At 41.9% G+C, this 18,291-nt stretch overlaps 1 long non-coding RNA gene across 1 annotated transcript; it reads left to right on the plus strand.

Annotated features, from left to right (window-relative positions):
* The first annotated feature begins 13,256 nt into the window (after window positions 1–13,256).
* LOC142157918 (uncharacterized) lies at window positions 13,257–18,081 on the plus strand. Its single transcript, XR_012692694.1, has 2 exons — window positions 13,257–13,393; window positions 16,662–18,081. It is a non-coding gene; the product is annotated as an uncharacterized LOC142157918 (long non-coding RNA).
* Window positions 18,082–18,291: the final 210 nt, after the last annotated feature.

Below are 18,291 nucleotides of genomic sequence, written 5' to 3' on the forward strand. Positions count from 1 at the left end.
CAGCGGCACACGGAGGTAACCAGTAGCAACCACAGGAACCAACAGCGATGGGAAACAGGAGTGCAGCGCAGGGCAGGAGCTGTAGATCACGAAGGGTAGCAGATGGTAATGAAAAGCGGCAGTCTCGAGGAAGTCACAGCAAAGATGAGATGAGAGTGTAGTGCACGGAGGCAGCGGATAGTAATCAGCTGGCAGTCACGATGTTGAACACAGGCGAGTTGCAAGCAGGAGACTGTAGTGCACAGAGGCAGCGGATAGTAGTCAGCTGGCAGTCACGATGTTGAACACAGGCGAGTTGCAAGCAGGAGACTGTAGTGCACAGAGGCAGCGGATAGTAGTCAGCAAACAGACTTGATGAGAAGCAGGTGAGTGAGGTAAAGGCTGGAGTGCACGGAGGCAGCGGATAGCAATGAGCAAACAGTCACATTGATATAAAATAACGTTGAAGTGGTGTAGAAGACTGTAGTGCCCGGAGGCAGCGGATAGGAATCAGCAAACAGTCATGATGATACAGTTGATGGTAGAAGTGGTATGGAACCACAGTAGTAGAAGTGGTTTGGAAACCACAGGAATCAGCAGCGCTGAATACACGAGTAATACAGGAACACCTTCAGAGACTCATGAGGAATGAGACTCCAAGATCAGGCAACGTGGTGGTGACCACAGGTGCTTAATATAGGGAGGTTGCCTGATCTGCCAATTAAGTTAAAGGAGTATACACTGAAGTATAGAAAAGGGCTGCGCATGCGCAGACCCTCAGGATGGCGGACGGCCACGGTTCCTAAATGTCCGGGAAGAGGCACTCACGGTCCGGTGAGTGACAGTACCCCCCCCTTTTAAAGGTGGGCACAGAACGCCTGGAACCGGGCTTGTCCGGATTTTTGGAGTAAAACTTCTTCAAAAGGGCAGGAGCATTAAGATCTTCAGCTTTGATCCAAGAGCGCTCCTCAGGACCAAAGCCCTTCCAATGAACGAGGAAGTGGAGGACTCCTCGCGAAATTTTTGCATCTAGTACCTCGGTAATCTGAAAATCCTCCTCCTGATGAACTTGAACTGGCTGCGGAGCTGAGGGAGGAGTTGAAAAACGGTTGATAATAAGAGGTTTGAGCAAAGATACATGGAAGGCATTAGAAATCCGAAGACTCTTAGGAAGAAGGAGTTTCACACATACTGGATTGATAACTTGAATGATCCTATATGGACCAATAAAACGAGGGGCGAATTTCATGGATGGAACCTTCAAACGAATATTTTTTGTGGATAACCAGACACGATCTCCAATTTTTAGTGGTGGAATAGCCCGCCTCTTCTTATCAGCGAAAGATTTATATTTGACAGATGTCTTCTTTAAACAGGTTCTGACCTGAGACCAGATATTTTTAAAGGTCTGACAAACCGTTTCCACCGCAGGAACTTGGGTGGGCGGGAGGGCAGGAAATTCCGGAAAAGACGGATGGTGACCGTAGACCACAAAGAATGGAGTTTTGGATGATGACTCATGGTACATGTTGTTATGGGCGAACTCAGCCCAAGGGAGTAACTCTACCCAGTTGTCTTGATTGGCTGATGAAAATATCCTTATAAAAGTCTCAAGATCTTGATTGACACGTTCGGTTTGTCCATTGGATTGTGGATGGTAAGAAGATGAGAGTGCTAATCGTATGCCCAAGGTTTTACAAAGGGCTCGCCAGAATCTGGACACGAATTGTACTCCTCTATCAGACACAATCTCAGATGGACATCCATGGATACGGAAGATCTCTTTAATGAAATGTTCAGCCAGGATAGACGAGGAAGGCAAACCAGACAGAGGGATGAAATGAGCCATCTTCGAAAATCTGTCCACTACCACCCAAATAGTGTTATGGTTCTTACTAGGTGGTAAGTCAGTAACGAAATCCATACTAATATGGGTCCATGGTTTGGACGGAATGGGTAGTGGTCGCAGCAACCCTGCTGGGGTTCTGCGGGAGGATTTGAATTGCGAACATAATTCACAGGAAGCAATGAACTCTTTGACGTCTCTCCTCATTGAAGGCCACCAGTAACTTCGAGAGAGGATCTCAAAAGTCTTGTGTTCACCGGCGTGTCCAGAAAAACGAGAGGCATGGAACCACGAAAGGATTTTCCTCCTTAGAGTAGGAGGCACGAGGGTCTTCCCAAATGGTAGCGTTTTGGTGGATGAAGCAGCCAGTGAGATACATTTGGGGTCTAGAATGGTATGGTTGGAAACCTCTTCTATATCAGAGGACGTAACAAAGGCTCTAGATAAGGCATCAGCTTTTTTGTTCTTGGCAGCTGGTTTGAAGGTAATTATTAATTCAAAACGGGAAAAGAAAAGAGACCATCTTGCTTGACGAGGGTTCAAGCATTGGGCAGACTGGAGATATGACAAGTTCTTATGATCCGTGAAGATCGTCACCGGATGGCGAGCTCCCTCCAACAAGTATCTCCATTCCTCTAATGCGGCTTTGATAGCCAGTAATTCCTTGTCTCCGATGGTATAATTCTTCTCTGCGGGTAGGAGACCCCGAGAATAGAAGGCACAAGGGTGGAATTTTTGCTGTTCCGAGCGTTGGGAGAGAATAGCTCCTAAGCCCACATTAGAGGCATCTACTTCTAGAAAAAAGGGGAGTGTCACATCAGGCTGACGAAGGATTGGAGCCGAAGAGAAGGACTCTTTTAATGTTTGAAAGGCTTGAATAGCCTCAGTAGACCATTGCTTAGGATTAGCCCCTTTTCGAGTCAGGGCCACAATAGGAGATGCAATGGAAGAAAAGTCTTGAATGAAGCGTCTATAGTAATTGGCAAAACCTAAAAAACGCTGGATGGCACGAAGAGTAGTTGGCTGGGGCCAATGTAGTACAGCATTTACTTTGTCAGGATCCATCTTCAGACCAACTCCGGAAACAATATACCCCAAGAATGGAATCTGGGGTAATTCGAATGAACATTTTTCTAATTTACAGAACAATGAATTTTTCCGTAGCCTGGAGAGGACTTCTGCCACATGTTGGTGGTGAGAAGGCAGGTCCTGTGAAAAAATCAATATGTCGTCCAGGTAGACGACGACACATACATATAACAAGTCCCGAAAAATCTCATTGAAGAAGCCCTGAAAAACAGCGGGGGCATTACATAGCCCGAAAGGCATTACCAGATATTCGTAATGCCCGTCTCTGGTGTTAAACGCCGTCTTCCATTCGTCACCGGAACGGATTCTGATTAAATTGTAGGCACCACGAAGATCCAACTTAGTAAAAATACGGGCTCCCTTGATGCGGTCAAATAGCTCAGTGATCAACGGAATGGGATACCGATTCTTGATAGTAATGGCATTGAGTCCACGAAAATCTATACAAGGGCGTAATGATCCATCCTTCTTTTTGACAAAGAAGAACCCAGCTCCAGCGGGCGAGGTGGAAGGTCGAATGAACCCACGCTGGAGGTTCTCCCGTATATATTCAGATGTAGCTTGAGTTTCAGGTAACGAGAGTGGATAGACCCGGCCCCTGGGAGGAGTCTTGCCAGGAAGAAGATCAATCGGACAATCCCAAGAACGATGAGGAGGAAGACGTTCAGACTGAGCTTTATCAAAAACATCGGTAAATGAAGCATATTGAAGAGGGAGTCCCGGTGAAATAGCTGAGATGGAAGCTTGCTGTACCTTGAGAGGGATGACTTGGGAAAGGCAATGATGGTGACATTCAGGCCCCCAAGACGTGACTTGAGGGGTGCGCCAGTCAATCTGGGGAGAGTGACACTGAAGCCATGGAAGGCCTAGGACAATCGGACTTGTCGTAACAGGAAGAATTAAAAACGATATCTCTTCATGATGCAGAGCACCAATCTGAAGGGTTACTGGAGACGTACTCTGGGTGATGAGACCGTTGATGAGACGTGATCCATCGATAGCCGTCACAGTAATGGGAGTTTTTAAGGTAATCATTGGTAGAGACCATTGATTAACTAACGATTTGGAAATAAAATTTCCTGCTGCTCCGGAATCAATCAATGCCTGTGACTCAAAGGTCTTGGTAGCAAAGGAAATAGTCACATCAAAAGCGCAGACTTTAGATTTCATAGACGATGGAGAGGACTCCAGGGACCCTAACTTCACCTCTCCAGAACTAGTTAGGGCCTGGCATTTCCCGATCTCTTAGGGCAGGAGCTGAGGACATGAGTGGAATCAGCACAATAGATACAGAGTCTATTCTTGACTCTTCGTTTCCTCTCCTCAGAAGATAACTTGGAACGTCCTATCTCCATGGGAATCACAGCGGGTGACACTGGACGAAATTGAGGGTTAGAGCGAAAAGGTGCTTTAGCAGAAGTCGTTTTCTCAGCCTCTCTTTCACGAAATCTCATATCAACACGATGGCATAGAGAGATCAAATCTTCAAGTGACGAAGGAAGCTCTTGGGTAGTCAGTGCATCTTTAATTTTATCGGAAAGCCCCTGCCAGAAGGCGGCAACTAGGGCTTCAGTGTTCCACTGAAGTTCAGAGGCTAAGATCCTAAATTGAATGACGTACTGGCCTACAGTATGAGATCCTTGTCGCAGACGGAGGATGCTGGAAGCAGCGGAGGTCACACGACCTGGTTCATCGAACACACTTCGGAATGTAGAAATGAATTTGGCACTATCTTGTAATATTGGATCGTTCCTCTCCCACAGAGGGGAGGCCCAAGCCAGGGCTTGTCCTGAAAACAAAGAGATAAGATAGGCCACTCTGGAACGATGGGTAGAAAAATTTTGAGGTTGGAGCTCAAAATGGACTGAACATTGGTTAAGGAAACCCCTACAAGTTTTGGGGTCTCCATCGTACTTTGACGGAGTAGGCAGGTGAAGCGTGGAAGCTATAGACACCTGGGATGGCAATGGGGAAACGGAGGAAAGCACAGGAGCTTCAGTAGTAGCTGTCACAGTCTGTCCAGATGTTCCTTGGGAGGTTAATGACTGATAACACTGAAGTAACAGCTGTTGGCGGGCATCCTGTTGCTCCACACGGCTAACCAGATGTTGCAGCATCTCTTTGGCGGTAGGTTCCACATCTGGGTCTGTCATGGCCTGATCTTACTGTCACGGGCACTAGGAGTCTTTACCCAGGGATCACCAGATGGTAGGCTTACCAGAGCAATGTAGATGGTAATAGGGTACTCTGGTAGCTGGGTGATCACGGAACATGAAATGATGGCCGATGAGATGCTCAGGAAAGTCTATGACTAGCAACACTGGTAATAATGAGGTAATGATACACAAGGAACTGTATGGACAAGGACACGTGAAGGTAGTCAGTGGTCTGCGATAGCAAGTTGTACCACCGCTATAGTGAGGAGGAATGTCCAACCGAAACAAGGAGGTGATGAGAGTCAGCGGTCTGCGGGTAGCAAGTTGTACCGCTGTCTGAGTGAAGGAATGGAATCCAAGTGGAGGTATCCAGGTAGTCAGTGGTCTGCGGTAGCAAGTTGTACCACTGCTATGTGAGAGGATAATGGAACAGGTGATACCGGAAACAGGGATCAGTGGTCTGACATCAGCAAGTTGTACCACAGAATATATATGTGAGGAGGTGCACGGGGGAAGACTGCAACACAGGATATACACAGGCACCTTATACACGATCCACAGTAATATGCACAATATAGATATATATATATATGTAAATGACTGATCAGGTCTGCAATCTAGAAAGTCTCTTGAAGTAGTCCAGCACAATGATAACACAGTCAATGATGGCAATAGACTCAGCGGATAGCAGACTCCAGAGAGAACCAAACACAGTCCAGCAAGATATGCAATACACAGCACAGTCAATGAGAAGTATGCATACCGTGGTTCAGCAGTAGCAGTCAGATGGGATTGCAGCGGTACCTGAGCGGCTGGAGGCCGACTGGATAGGAAGTCCCTGGATAGGTGAAGCAGCGGTCTAGCAGGTGCAGCGCACAGGTGAGTAGACCAACAGGGACGCGAATCCACAGGAGTCAGCAACACGTGGAACTGGACTCATAGGAAACCCAGGAGAATGGAGATGATCCAGCAGAGGGTAGTAGAAGAGATACAAATCCAATGCTGACAGGAGGGTAGAGACCAGTGGAACACGTGAAGGCGTGGAGAGTGGATCAGCAGGAGATGGACAATAGCGCTGACCACAGCGGCAGGACTCAGCGGCACACGGAGGTAACCAGTAGCAACCACAGGAACCAACAGCGATGGGAAACAGGAGTGCAGCGCAGGGCAGGAGCTGTAGATCACGAAGTGTAGCAGATGGTAATGAAAAGCGGCAGTCTCGAGGAAGTCACAGCAAAGATGAGATGAGAGTGTAGTGCACGGAGGCAGCGGATAGTAATCAGCTGGCAGTCACGATGTTGAACACAGGCGAGTTGCAAGCAGGAGACTGTAGTGCACAGAGGCAGCGGATAGTAGTCAGCTGGCAGTCACGATGTTGAACACAGGCGAGTTGCAAGCAGGAGACTGTAGTGCACAGAGGCAGCGGATAGTAGTCAGCAAACAGACTTGATGAGAAGCAGGTGAGTGAGGTAAAGGCTGGAGTGCACGGAGGCAGCGGATAGCAATGAGCAAACAGTCACATTGATATAAAATAACGTTGAAGTGGTGTAGAAGACTGTAGTGCCCGGAGGCAGCGGATAGGAATCAGCAAACAGTCATGATGATACAGTTGATGGTAGAAGTGGTATGGAACCATAGTAGTAGAAGTGGTTTGGAAACCACAGGAATCAGCAGCGCTGAATACACGAGTAATACAGGAACACCTTCAGAGACTCATGAGGAATGAGACTCCAAGATCAGGCAACGTGGTGGTGACCACAGGTGCTTAATATAGGGAGGTTGCCTGATCTGCCAATTAAGTTAAAGGAGTATACACTGAAGTATAGAAAAGGGCTGCGCATGCGCAGACCCTCAGGATGGCGGACGGCCACGGTTCCTAAATGTCCGGGAAGAGGCACTCACGGTCCGGTGAGTGACAATTGTATGGTTCCACTGATTCACCAAACTACCCAGATGTCCGCACTTCTGGTATGTGTAGCTACACCTGGTGAATTCTGGGTAAAACTCCTAGTGCCCGTGACACTTTGCAGTCTCGCTGGGCCGTAATGCAAAATGTAGACTTAGACTCATGTGTCAATCTCCCACTGTCCCATAGATTGTAAGCTTGCGAGCAGCCTCCTCACCTCTTTATCTGTCTTACCCAGTTTGTTTATTAGTTTACTGTGTTTGTCCCCAACTGTAAAGCGCTACGGAATATATTTGCGCTATACAAATAAATAATGATGATGATGTTGGTGACAACAGAATTTAAGAACTTTCCTTTTTTCCCTTCTACTTGGAAGGTAGTTTTTGGCCTACAGTTGTTCTCATTCATAAGTTTTTCCTAAAACGGTAGCACCACTTCGGCCCACCTTTGAAATTGTCCAGTCCCATCTGTGGAGCCAGAGAATTCGCTAACAAATGAACGTACTGTATATTTACTGTCGACAAAGACAGACCTCTCTCCCTTTGGTCCTTTACTCACTAATTGCGACCAGGCCACTACGCCACCGCTTCCCACACGTTTAGATGTCGCCATCTTTGCTCTGTCATCTTTTCTCATTCACTCGCTGCAGCTCTGCTTCCAAAATCGTCGGCTCTTTTTACTACCAGTAATTTAATACTTTCAGTATAACAGCTATTTTGTTTAGATGCCATCTTCATGGCCGAAACGTCATAAAAACTCACTCACCCATTGGTGCTTCCATGTCTATGACAAGCAAGTGAGTCATTACTAACATCATTTGACTTTGCCCACGAGTACCACTTGGTTACTTCCTTGTTTATCAGTTTTCTTACTGTATAAACTTGTAATCACTGAACCAACGGAAGCACAACATAGAGCAAAGATTGCGTTTTAGACACATACGCACTGTTCTGATTCTACACAAAAATATTGTAGCTTCAATTGTGGTGGGAGAAGGAAGATTGGCTTCAAGTTGATAAAAGCAGCAATCCTATGAAAAATTAGGCGTCCTTTTAACATAAATCATTGTGGCAGCCTAAAAGAAGAATCTTGGTAATGACTATTTTCCTTGGTTTGTTTCTTCAGTCTGACATTAATGATTTATTGTTCTGCAAGGTTTGTACAGCGTCATGTGACTACCCTGGCAACCAACTAACATGTTGCATGGTGTAAAGGGCTTTGGAACGCCCCTTTGAGCTCAATATTCACTCTGCACTGTAAAGTTCTTCCCTTCCTACTCCCCCCCCCCTCTATGGTATCACATGACATGCTGTGAACTGTGATTGTGTATGTGCGACTGGCAGCCATATCGGCTTGTGCTCTAGAGAGATTTTGAAAAGGAAATAATGATTTGTCTTGAGATGTAAAATTAAAAAGGTATTAACTTGCTATTTAAAAAAAAGGTGATGTGGGATTGATGTTCAAGCTTTCATGCATTTGATATTTAATTGACCATTGCTCCATTCATTAAGAAACACACTTCAAATTTTTACCAAGTAGAAGGTTCATTATTTAAATTATATTCTTAATGGCACATTAAATACTTCTTATAATATTACAGTCCAAACCCAGCTACTAAATGTCTTGTGTTATAGCCAAGCTGCCATCCTCAGGTTATTAAAAAAAATAAACTTCCAGAAAAGTCAATAAAAGTGTTGTCCCAGGAGTCACGTGTAAATGGAATTTTTACTGTGCATTTTTAGAAGTATAATATCTCTTCTAATTACACCCATACAATAAGATTGGTGTCATAACGATCCACCAAGAAGCTGATGTCAGCAACACTCGGATGTTTAATTACACCAGTCTCTCCAGTCACGTTTCACAAACCTTGATTACATTTTATAGGTAATTATCTTTTAATATTAAAAATCATTAATGAAACATGTCTTGTTTGGAGCAGAAAATAGAGGGTGTATCAAATATCATCTTCTTCCCTTGGGGCTCAACCAAACATAAACATGGAACTCTATTGATATAATGAGAATTATTAACTTGTGCTGTCAGGTGGAGCATATACAATGAGCAGCTTTGTATGAACAGGCTGACAGGGTTTGGTGACAAAGATCAGGCCAAATGTATAAGTATAGTTGTCTGCATAGATGCCTCAATGTGATCCAGCATGTGCTTCAGCCAGTTTCCCTGCTTAGTCTCAACACAGGATATAGGATTTCCATTAGTGTTAGCACACTATGTAGGATTCCCCTTAGTTTTAGCACAGTATATAGGACTTCCACTTAGTCTCAGCACAGAAAATGGGATATCCCCATAGTCTTAGCATAGTATGTAGGACTTCCTATTAGTCTGTGCACAGTATATAGGATTTCCCATTAGTCTCAGAACAGTATATATGATTTCCCCTTAGCCTCAGCAGAATATATAGAATTTCCCCTTGGTCTTTGCACAGTAGAAAGGCTTTTCTGTAGTCTCAGAACATTATATAGGATTTCCTCTTAGCCTCAGCACAGTACATATGATTTCCTCTTTGTTTTAGCACAGTATATATGATTTCCTATTCGTCTCAGCGCAATATATAGGATTTCCTGTAGTCTCAGCACAGTATTTCGGATTTCCCCTTGTCTCAGCACAGTATATATAATTTCATCTTAGTCTCACCACAGTACATAGGATTTCCCATTAGTCTCAGCACAGTATATAGGATTTCCCATTAGTCTCAGCACAGTATATAGGATTTCCCCTTAGTCTAAGCACAGTATATAGGATTTCCCATTAGTCTCAGCAGAGTATATAGGATTTCCCCTTAGTCTCAGTACAGTATATAGGATTTCCCCTTAGCCTCAGCAGAGTATATAGGATTTCCCAATAGTCTCAGCACAGTATATAGGATTGCCCCTTAGTCTCAGCACAGTATATAGGATTTCCCATTAGTCTCAGCACAGTATATAGGATTGCCCCTTAGTCTCAGCACAGTATATAGGATTGCCTGTAGTCGCAGAACAGGTCAGAACAGAATATAAGATTTCCCCTTAGTCTGTCCACAGTATATATATTTTCATCTTTATCTCAGCACAGTATATAGTATTTCCCTTTAGCTTCAGTAGAGTTTATAGGATTTACCATTAGTCTCAGCACAGTATATAACATTTCCCATTAGTGTCAGCACAGTTTATATGATTTCAATAGTTAAGGAAGCAGGAAGGGATTCGGTAAGTGGATGCTTCAGTACTGAGATGTTGCAGGTTATCTGCCCAGTATGGGACTCTGGGGCAGTATCCTGCAGTGAGTATAGGGAACTACCCTTTATATAAGTGTATTATACTTGTGCTCTCTGATTACTACCAGCCTGATACTGTCTTATAATGGTTATCACTACTGGAGGTCAGTTACACTGGACACCTCACATCACCGTAGCATTGTGTCCCTGCGCCGGGTTTGAAAAGTGGAGATGTTGCCTATAGCAACCAATCAGATTCTAGTTGTCATTTTGTAGACTGTACTAAGTAAATGATAGCTAGAATCTGATTGGTTTTTCAAACCTGGATGAAAACTCTCAGCTTGATACATTTACCCCCAGGTATCTACCCTACGGAACCTCCTCTGATAACTAAATCATAAAATAAAGGTTTCCATCATTCTCCTGATCCTGCTCAGCTTATCCTCATTGATTTAGTGGTGAGTGACGGGACATTGGTCCGTCTATATTACATGTGGGACTTTGTGTGTGTCAATCTATCTTGCATAGCTCATAGTGCACCTGCAAATTCGCATCTCCATTGCAGAGGAAACTGACCAGGCAATGTGAGTCCCATCACACGAGACCTGATGGTGACCAGTACTGAACTGGTGCTAAACTCCTTTTTGCAGAATGAAATGGGTGTGTTCCCCTCTGCACATCAAGGACCACCACTACAATGTGTCCTCTCCACCCTTATCTCATTTATTTAAATGTTCTCAGTCTGCAAATTAAACCTCCTTTCTGTGCTGCTCTGTAAAGTACACGCACTAGTACAACTGTCCATAGATAACGAGGAGCGGCTTCCAGCCCTCTCCATGTCCTGTGCAAACATCTCTACACAGTTTACAAACATGAGACCGGGAGTAGTTTCTGCTGAGAAGTTTTAGGAGATTTGCCAATGAACAGCGAATTAATTTGTTGCAAATAAAATGTGATGTTAAATACTTTTGTGTCAAAAAAGACAAAAGTATTATAGGAGTGATATCTTTATTGGCTAACCAACAAAAATGATTATAATGCTGCAAATGAAACAAATGGATATAAACATTGGGATGTAGTGTCTGTGATGCGCCTCTGGTGTACACAGTGGTATGTATTAGTGTTACAGACCTGCGCGGATCTTACACGCAACATGTGGGCATAAATATGCTGTTTTTATCTCTGACTTTTTTGGGTTGTAAATTACACCCAATTTGCGATCAACTCTGCTTCAGGCCCTTTATGTTTTACTGAACATTTATAGAAATTTAGGTGAAAATAAACCTTCCCTTAATAGGAATATTGTGACAGGATGAACCGCCTATGCCACCCTGTCTGTTGTTGCTGGGAACCGTCTGGGCTTACTTTGCCACCCTCCCCTTTTGTTATTCCAAATACGCCCCTCCTGCCGCAGTGGGAGGGGCCTGCTGCCACCACTGAGCTCCTTCTATGGCACTCAGAACTACGTTCCTTCTGGGTAACTGTCACTGCTAGTGTACCTCGTTGCTGGTGTACCTGGGCTGGTCCTCCTGACCTCTTACTATGGATCCGGGTTGCTGTCGATGGATCCCCCCCGGCCTATCACACTGACCATGGCTGCATGGGTAGCGGCAGAGTGGTGGTACTGGAAAAGCTTGGGTCTAAACCTCAGAAACAGCCGGAGAAAGAATTAGATTTAGGGTCTAATCTGCAGATCACAGGAATACAGCAATATTGAAGATTTTTTCAAGCAGGTCTTGAAGCAAGATGTTTATTTGCTCTCACACTGGTGGAAGGTACCAGTGTGATCAGGTTCGATGGAAATCACAACTATACATTTCACTGTACAAGTCAGTGCATTTATACAGATTTGGATACGGCTATTTTTAGAATCAGGATGTAACCCCGTTTACCAAAACATGGACTTACATGCATTGCAAAGCCACTAATATTTATACTTAGCTATGAAATTATTAAAAACCTTGCTGTGATTTCCTGGATCTAATTTCAGAGGCGGGAGACCCACTAGCAAGTCAAAAGGTCTGACTGGCATGAATACTTCAGACAGTCGCTGAATACACATTCTCACAGAACAAATAAAAAAACAAAACAAGCCACTTCCCCACATCACAATACACCAAAGGCTTTGTAAACACAGGCTCATTGTATCAGATATATAGATCAGAAATAAGGTATTTCCTTTAGCAAGGGTAATCAGAAAAAAACAAATTCTCTACCCTGGTCTCAGAGATAATGATTTCCTATCTCACGATATACACAATATCAAAAAATAAGTGGTATTGGCAATTTATATAAATCAGTGTCCTGCGCTATTTGCTTTAAATAAATTTATACCAAAAGTTATTTAATAGTGATCTAGTCACAAATATATTTTAGCTTTTCCACACAAACAGATATATACTCACCTTAATTCCAAAAGTGAAACAGTAGCAGTGAGAATGTTCCCTGAAGTATAGCCATTGTGGTATGGAATAAACTGCGAGTATCACACTCATGTGAATGAGCATGTAACGTTCAGAAACATAATTAGTAGACAATTCCTGTGTCTAACAGAGCATCAGATAAGCTGTTGGCTCTAACGGGAGTTTAGTGAGTGTTGATTTTTAATTGGACCCCATCTATAATAATGCCACTTGACAAATGACAGCTAGAGGAAACTAGTGAACATTGATTGACACTTATTTAATTTACAGTAAGAGGCTTAGTAACTGATATTCATTAACTCCCATTATCTGTGGTTAGGAATCTCGTGTAACCAATTTTAAACTGTCCCTAATGGTTATTTGACTTTCATTAAGTTTTGTAGATATAAAACTTTTAACCTGTTCAAAAACTTTAAGACATATTCATCTCAATATAATTACAAAACTTGTTGTTCAACTCCTTAAACAACAACAAGATGTGGCAATGTGATATCAGAAATGCTTGTACGGCACTCGTAAATTACTAATACGTCGGAGGCTTTGAATGCTCTGCACAGATCACAACATGTCACAGCAGATTGCAGAGTGATGACTCAGGAACCCCGGCGTCTGGTATATAAAGCTCACAACTGTCAGTCTCACACTTACTTCTCACCTGTCATCATGGACAGCTCCAAGAAATACAGAACTTACGGATCTCTGCCCATTTCTGCTCAGAGGAAAGCTGAATATATCCCCAGGATCCCGGAACACCCACCGAGCCACCAGGAGAAAGCCAAGGTAACCCGAATTATATTTGCATTATCACATTTTATATTGCATCTATTTCTAGGTAATAGCCATCAACAGTAATGAGTATTATACAGAAGCAATAACAAATATACCTCACCTGTGCCGAATTTACAGAGTGATATTTGCTTTCATTCCATTGGATCATCTGTTGTCAGCTGACACTTCTACACAGTCTAGTAACAAAGTTCATTTTACAAATATATAAATGACTCCAGACATAATGGACCCTCATTCAGGCTGGCAAAACGAAGGTATTGTGCATTTTTAAAAAAACGCATGCGCACCTCCATATTCAACTACAAACGGATCTGAAGTCTCTAGTTGAATGCGGGTCTAGGTGCGTTCTACTCTGACAGATTCAATACTCTGTAGGATACGTATAAAGTCCAAGCAGAACAGACAGGAAGAAAATAAGTCTTCATTTTTTTTCTCCAGGAAATACATTTATTAGTCTTCTGCACATAATATACATTATTACAGTTGCTCCTAATTGCAAACACATGTTGTAGCATGTATACAATGCCATCATCACTAGTAATTAGCATTTACACCACCTCTAGCTGGAGCAAGTGATCTGATTGAATCAATTAGAGATGCTGAAAGCTTGAATCAGACGCTGCTGTCTGCGCTCCAGCTTGGCACACCCCTTACCGTACATTGACTATGTGTATACGCCCAGTCCCCGCCCCGTTCCGCCCATGAAACCGTAGGCTGCAGTAAGTGTCCTTTGCATTGGAAGACAGATTGCATACACTTGTGTTCTCTGGCTTACAGTACGTTTCTGGACATGCGCATAGTGATTTAACGCAAAATATGTCACGTAACGACATTTATGTTCCTTAATGAATCAGGTCCAATATGTTATATACAGATGACACTACCTGACTTCCTGATCATACACACAGCACATATGGAATATCTTGAATTTCTGAGTATTTAAAGCCAGATCAGTGTTGTAAATCCTCACATGTAATATATGATGCTGTCCCTGCTTGAAAACAGGTATAGTCATATTATAGTCTGCAATGGCTGTATAATGTGTGTTTGGCTGGGTGCAGAGGGTTAGTGTCTGTTCCTATAGACAAATCTCTGCTGGATCTGAGTTGTATCACCCTGGGGCCGGTTTATATGGATCACAGCCTGGTATCACAGAATACAAAGTGACAGCAGCTTTAGAAAAGCAGTCAGATGATTGTTCAGGACTCATTGATCAGCCAAATACCAGTATGATGTCACCAGGGATAGTAAGAATCTCATAAAGTTTGCTTAGTTTAGAATATCTTGTTCATATGTCACATAATAACTGATTCTCTCTATGTAATAAATGTCTACTTCTGCATTTCACACTTATTTTACAATGCCATAATATGAGTTAAATTAACGTTTTAAAAAAAAATGTCTTTAACTGAAAAAAGTGAATTCAGTCCAGATTATTGCCATCAGAGATGAAGCGGGTAAAGCAGTAACGCAGAGAGAAGGAGTCAGGTTGGCAGACATGCCGCCTCATGCATTGTTTGTCTGACGCATGTAGTTAAATTATTATCTATTCAGGTGTGTCAGGAGTCTTACATCTGGGGATAACAATTAAAAGTTAATGAGTTTGGGATGAGACAAATAAACAGGAATGTACTGGGAAAATGAAAAAGCTAAACTATACTGACACTGCAGATGTTTTATTAACAGAATTACATAATAAGAGTAGCGAGAGTTCTTACGTTCTTATTGGCTGAATCTCGGAATCACTTAGTGCTGATTGATACAGTATCCTACAGTAACGTTTCTGTGTTACAATGTGTCAGCTGTGTAACCACTGAGTAACAGAGGTTAGCAGGATGCTTATTATAGTGAAAGTTACATTTTGTGCACAGTTATTAATGTGGAGGTAAATGTATCTCTGAACTTGTATCTTTTAGTAATATAGTTCCACAGGTGAATGGTGCACAGAACCTCCTGTCAGTTACATGCGGGTATCTAGGTGTGGTGGTGTCTTGTTTCACTGAGTCACCGACACAGTCTGTTATAGAACATAGTTTTACGATGTGTACAAATGGGTATGGCCGTTTTATTGTGTAAACAGATCAGAAATATGCGATTAGAAAATCACGTGAGATATGTAGTAAAATAAATTCAAGAGCTTTAAAATGTGCACTGGTCTCTGACGAGCTATAAGGAAGAAATATATGTCAGCGTTAGACTTTATTCCCTATATAAAGCTGACAGAGCGTTGTCCAATATCTCAAAGAATCCAGTGTTAGTATAAATTGTCTACTTTGCAGTATTTATGGTTATTCTTTATCAAAAATAGTTACTTGTGATATAACGAGAGACTAACTCCAGTGACCGACTACTTTTAGATGCATAGAAAAATAGAATTATTGATAGAGATTGCGATGATAACTCTCTTATCCATTCAAATAAGTGACTCATGTGAATGGGAGCTAGTGAGATTGTAATCCAGTATTGTTCTTCAGGTTTTGCTATTTAAACCTACACTTCTTGGGCTGATTCATTAAGGAAAGTAAAGGAAAGAATTTGTATTTTTTTGCAACTTGGCAACTTGTATGGTGGAGACTAATTTGAAATGTGATGACAGATTTATACTTGAGATAATGCATGTCCTATATCAACTTTAAATTTCAGTGTAAAAATAAAGCTATCAAGTATTTGTGTGCTACATGAAAAAACAACCAGTATTTTTGTTATGTGCAAAATAATAAACTAATTTGCACCCCTTGCATTGTAACATGGTTTTGTCCAGGTGAAAACTTACTCTTTTTTTTGCCTTACTTTCCTTAATGAATCAGGCCCTGCATTTTTTTTAATTGAGTTTCGAGAGACGCAGACATCCCTGTGTGTCAGCTATTATGTAGTGGGTGAGGCTAGAATGAATCCGAAGAATCATAAGAACCTTCAGTTAACAGCCAAATGCTAATTGTTTCTTTGGGTCTGTAAAATGCTTTGCTGCATTAAAGTCTGCCCTCAAGCAAGAAGCAACATATGAATTAATATAATAATAATAATAATAATAATAATAATAATAATAATAATAATAATGATTTAAACAGCAACAAAATAATGAGTCAATAAAACTCTCCTATATGAAACAATACTCATACATTCACATAAATATTACATTTTAATTGTATGCACCTCTGAGTGTTATATTTAAGAAACCTGGCAGCATCTTCAAAGAATGGCCGTAGCTTTGTCTGGGGTTGCACAGTGCATTTACCATATATTGTGTTTTTATTTGCAGCAACAATCGGCTACAGTTCGTGGACAGACCAATGAAAATGGACAACAGTCCACTCCAAAAATTACAGAGCCCTCTGGTCAAACAGCAACACGTCCTCCTTACAAGATTCCTGCCCACGATCCATGCAAACCAATCATAGAAACCTCCCCATATTATGTATACTTTAAAATAGTAACCTCAAAGGACACAAAAAAGTCAGCAGAAGATCTTCAGCGATCATTGTCTGCAATTACAGTCGATAAAGATCTGCCCAGAACGTGCAAATACCGACTCTTCCAGGCATATATGCAATAGGAGCAAAGGATCATGGGACGCACACATATACTGTACATCGCACTTATATATAGACCGACAAATGCCTCACGACTCATTGATTGGATCTCCAGCCATCTATCAATACAGATCCAAGTCTATGCTTCATTCCGTCAATGAGAGGTAATTGCACCATGGCATATGGGTATGTAACAAGAGGCTTCCACCAAGTGGTTCTCAGGTACACGTTAAACATAAGTTATAGCCACATGGAAAACTTGCATCCTAGAATTATATTTAATTTAGATGCCTTTCCTGGTGACCAAGACTTTGGTTTCTGACTCAACCCAAGAATTACAGCTGAAAAAACAAGATTTACAATTTGCAGAATTTATACAGAAACCAACAATTATTTTTACTGTGTGTAAAAAACCCCAAATCTAATGTGTAGAAATGGACCACAGTGAATGGACACCCAACTGCTACAAATTCCATTCTCGAATGACCCAACAATTTTATTGTCCGTGCCCAGTAGCTCTGCAGCCCTGAAGCCCGGGAGCTCATTTGGCCAACGATCGGTCATGGAAAATGAAGCCTCTGCATAAAATCACTACAGAATCCTGCAAACTATACAGCACTCCCCATGATCAATCATTGAATAACTTCTATACCTAACACGAATATTGCTGGCTACATAAAGACGCTCTCCCGAATCCTCAGGCCAGAGATTATGGAAGATTTATTCTCCAGGATAATGACCAGAGACTCTGGTTGTTTAAAGCTATTTTGATCCACGAGTGATTTAATATAGAAGGAAACTTGTGCATTTAAAGGAAAAATCCATGTATTATGCTTGACAACAAAGTCACGTTACAGTCTTACAAGTTATCCGGCAAAACATATTTTCTGAATGCAAACTTATTTTAATTTATTTTGTTGAGTTATTAATAGTACAGACTTCATTCCAGATTTCTCCTGATTCTCTAAGACGCTTACCTGGAGAGATACGAGCTAAATGCTGATTGGACCAAGGCACATTGTGTATCTGAAAGCACTGATTGTAAATAAACCTTAATGTCTCCAAACTAACATTAATTAATTTGAGTCAAATGGAAGTGATGGTGTTTCCAATGTTATCAATAAAAAGTAATGAATGTAAATTAAATCAGCTTAGCAATGATTCTGTGCATTTTTGATTGATGTATAACTTTATGTTTTATTCTTATTATTATTATTATTATTATTATTATTATTATCCAGCATTTATAAAGCATCAATATATTGCACAGTCCTTTACAGAGAATGTTTGATTATTCACATTACTCCCTGACCTAGTGGGCTTACAATCAAACATGTCTAGCACTTAAACAGAAATAAC

Source organism: Mixophyes fleayi, chromosome 5 (assembly GCF_038048845.1).
Source record: "Mixophyes fleayi isolate aMixFle1 chromosome 5, aMixFle1.hap1, whole genome shotgun sequence".
Lineage (NCBI taxonomy): Eukaryota > Metazoa > Chordata > Amphibia > Anura > Limnodynastidae > Mixophyes > Mixophyes fleayi.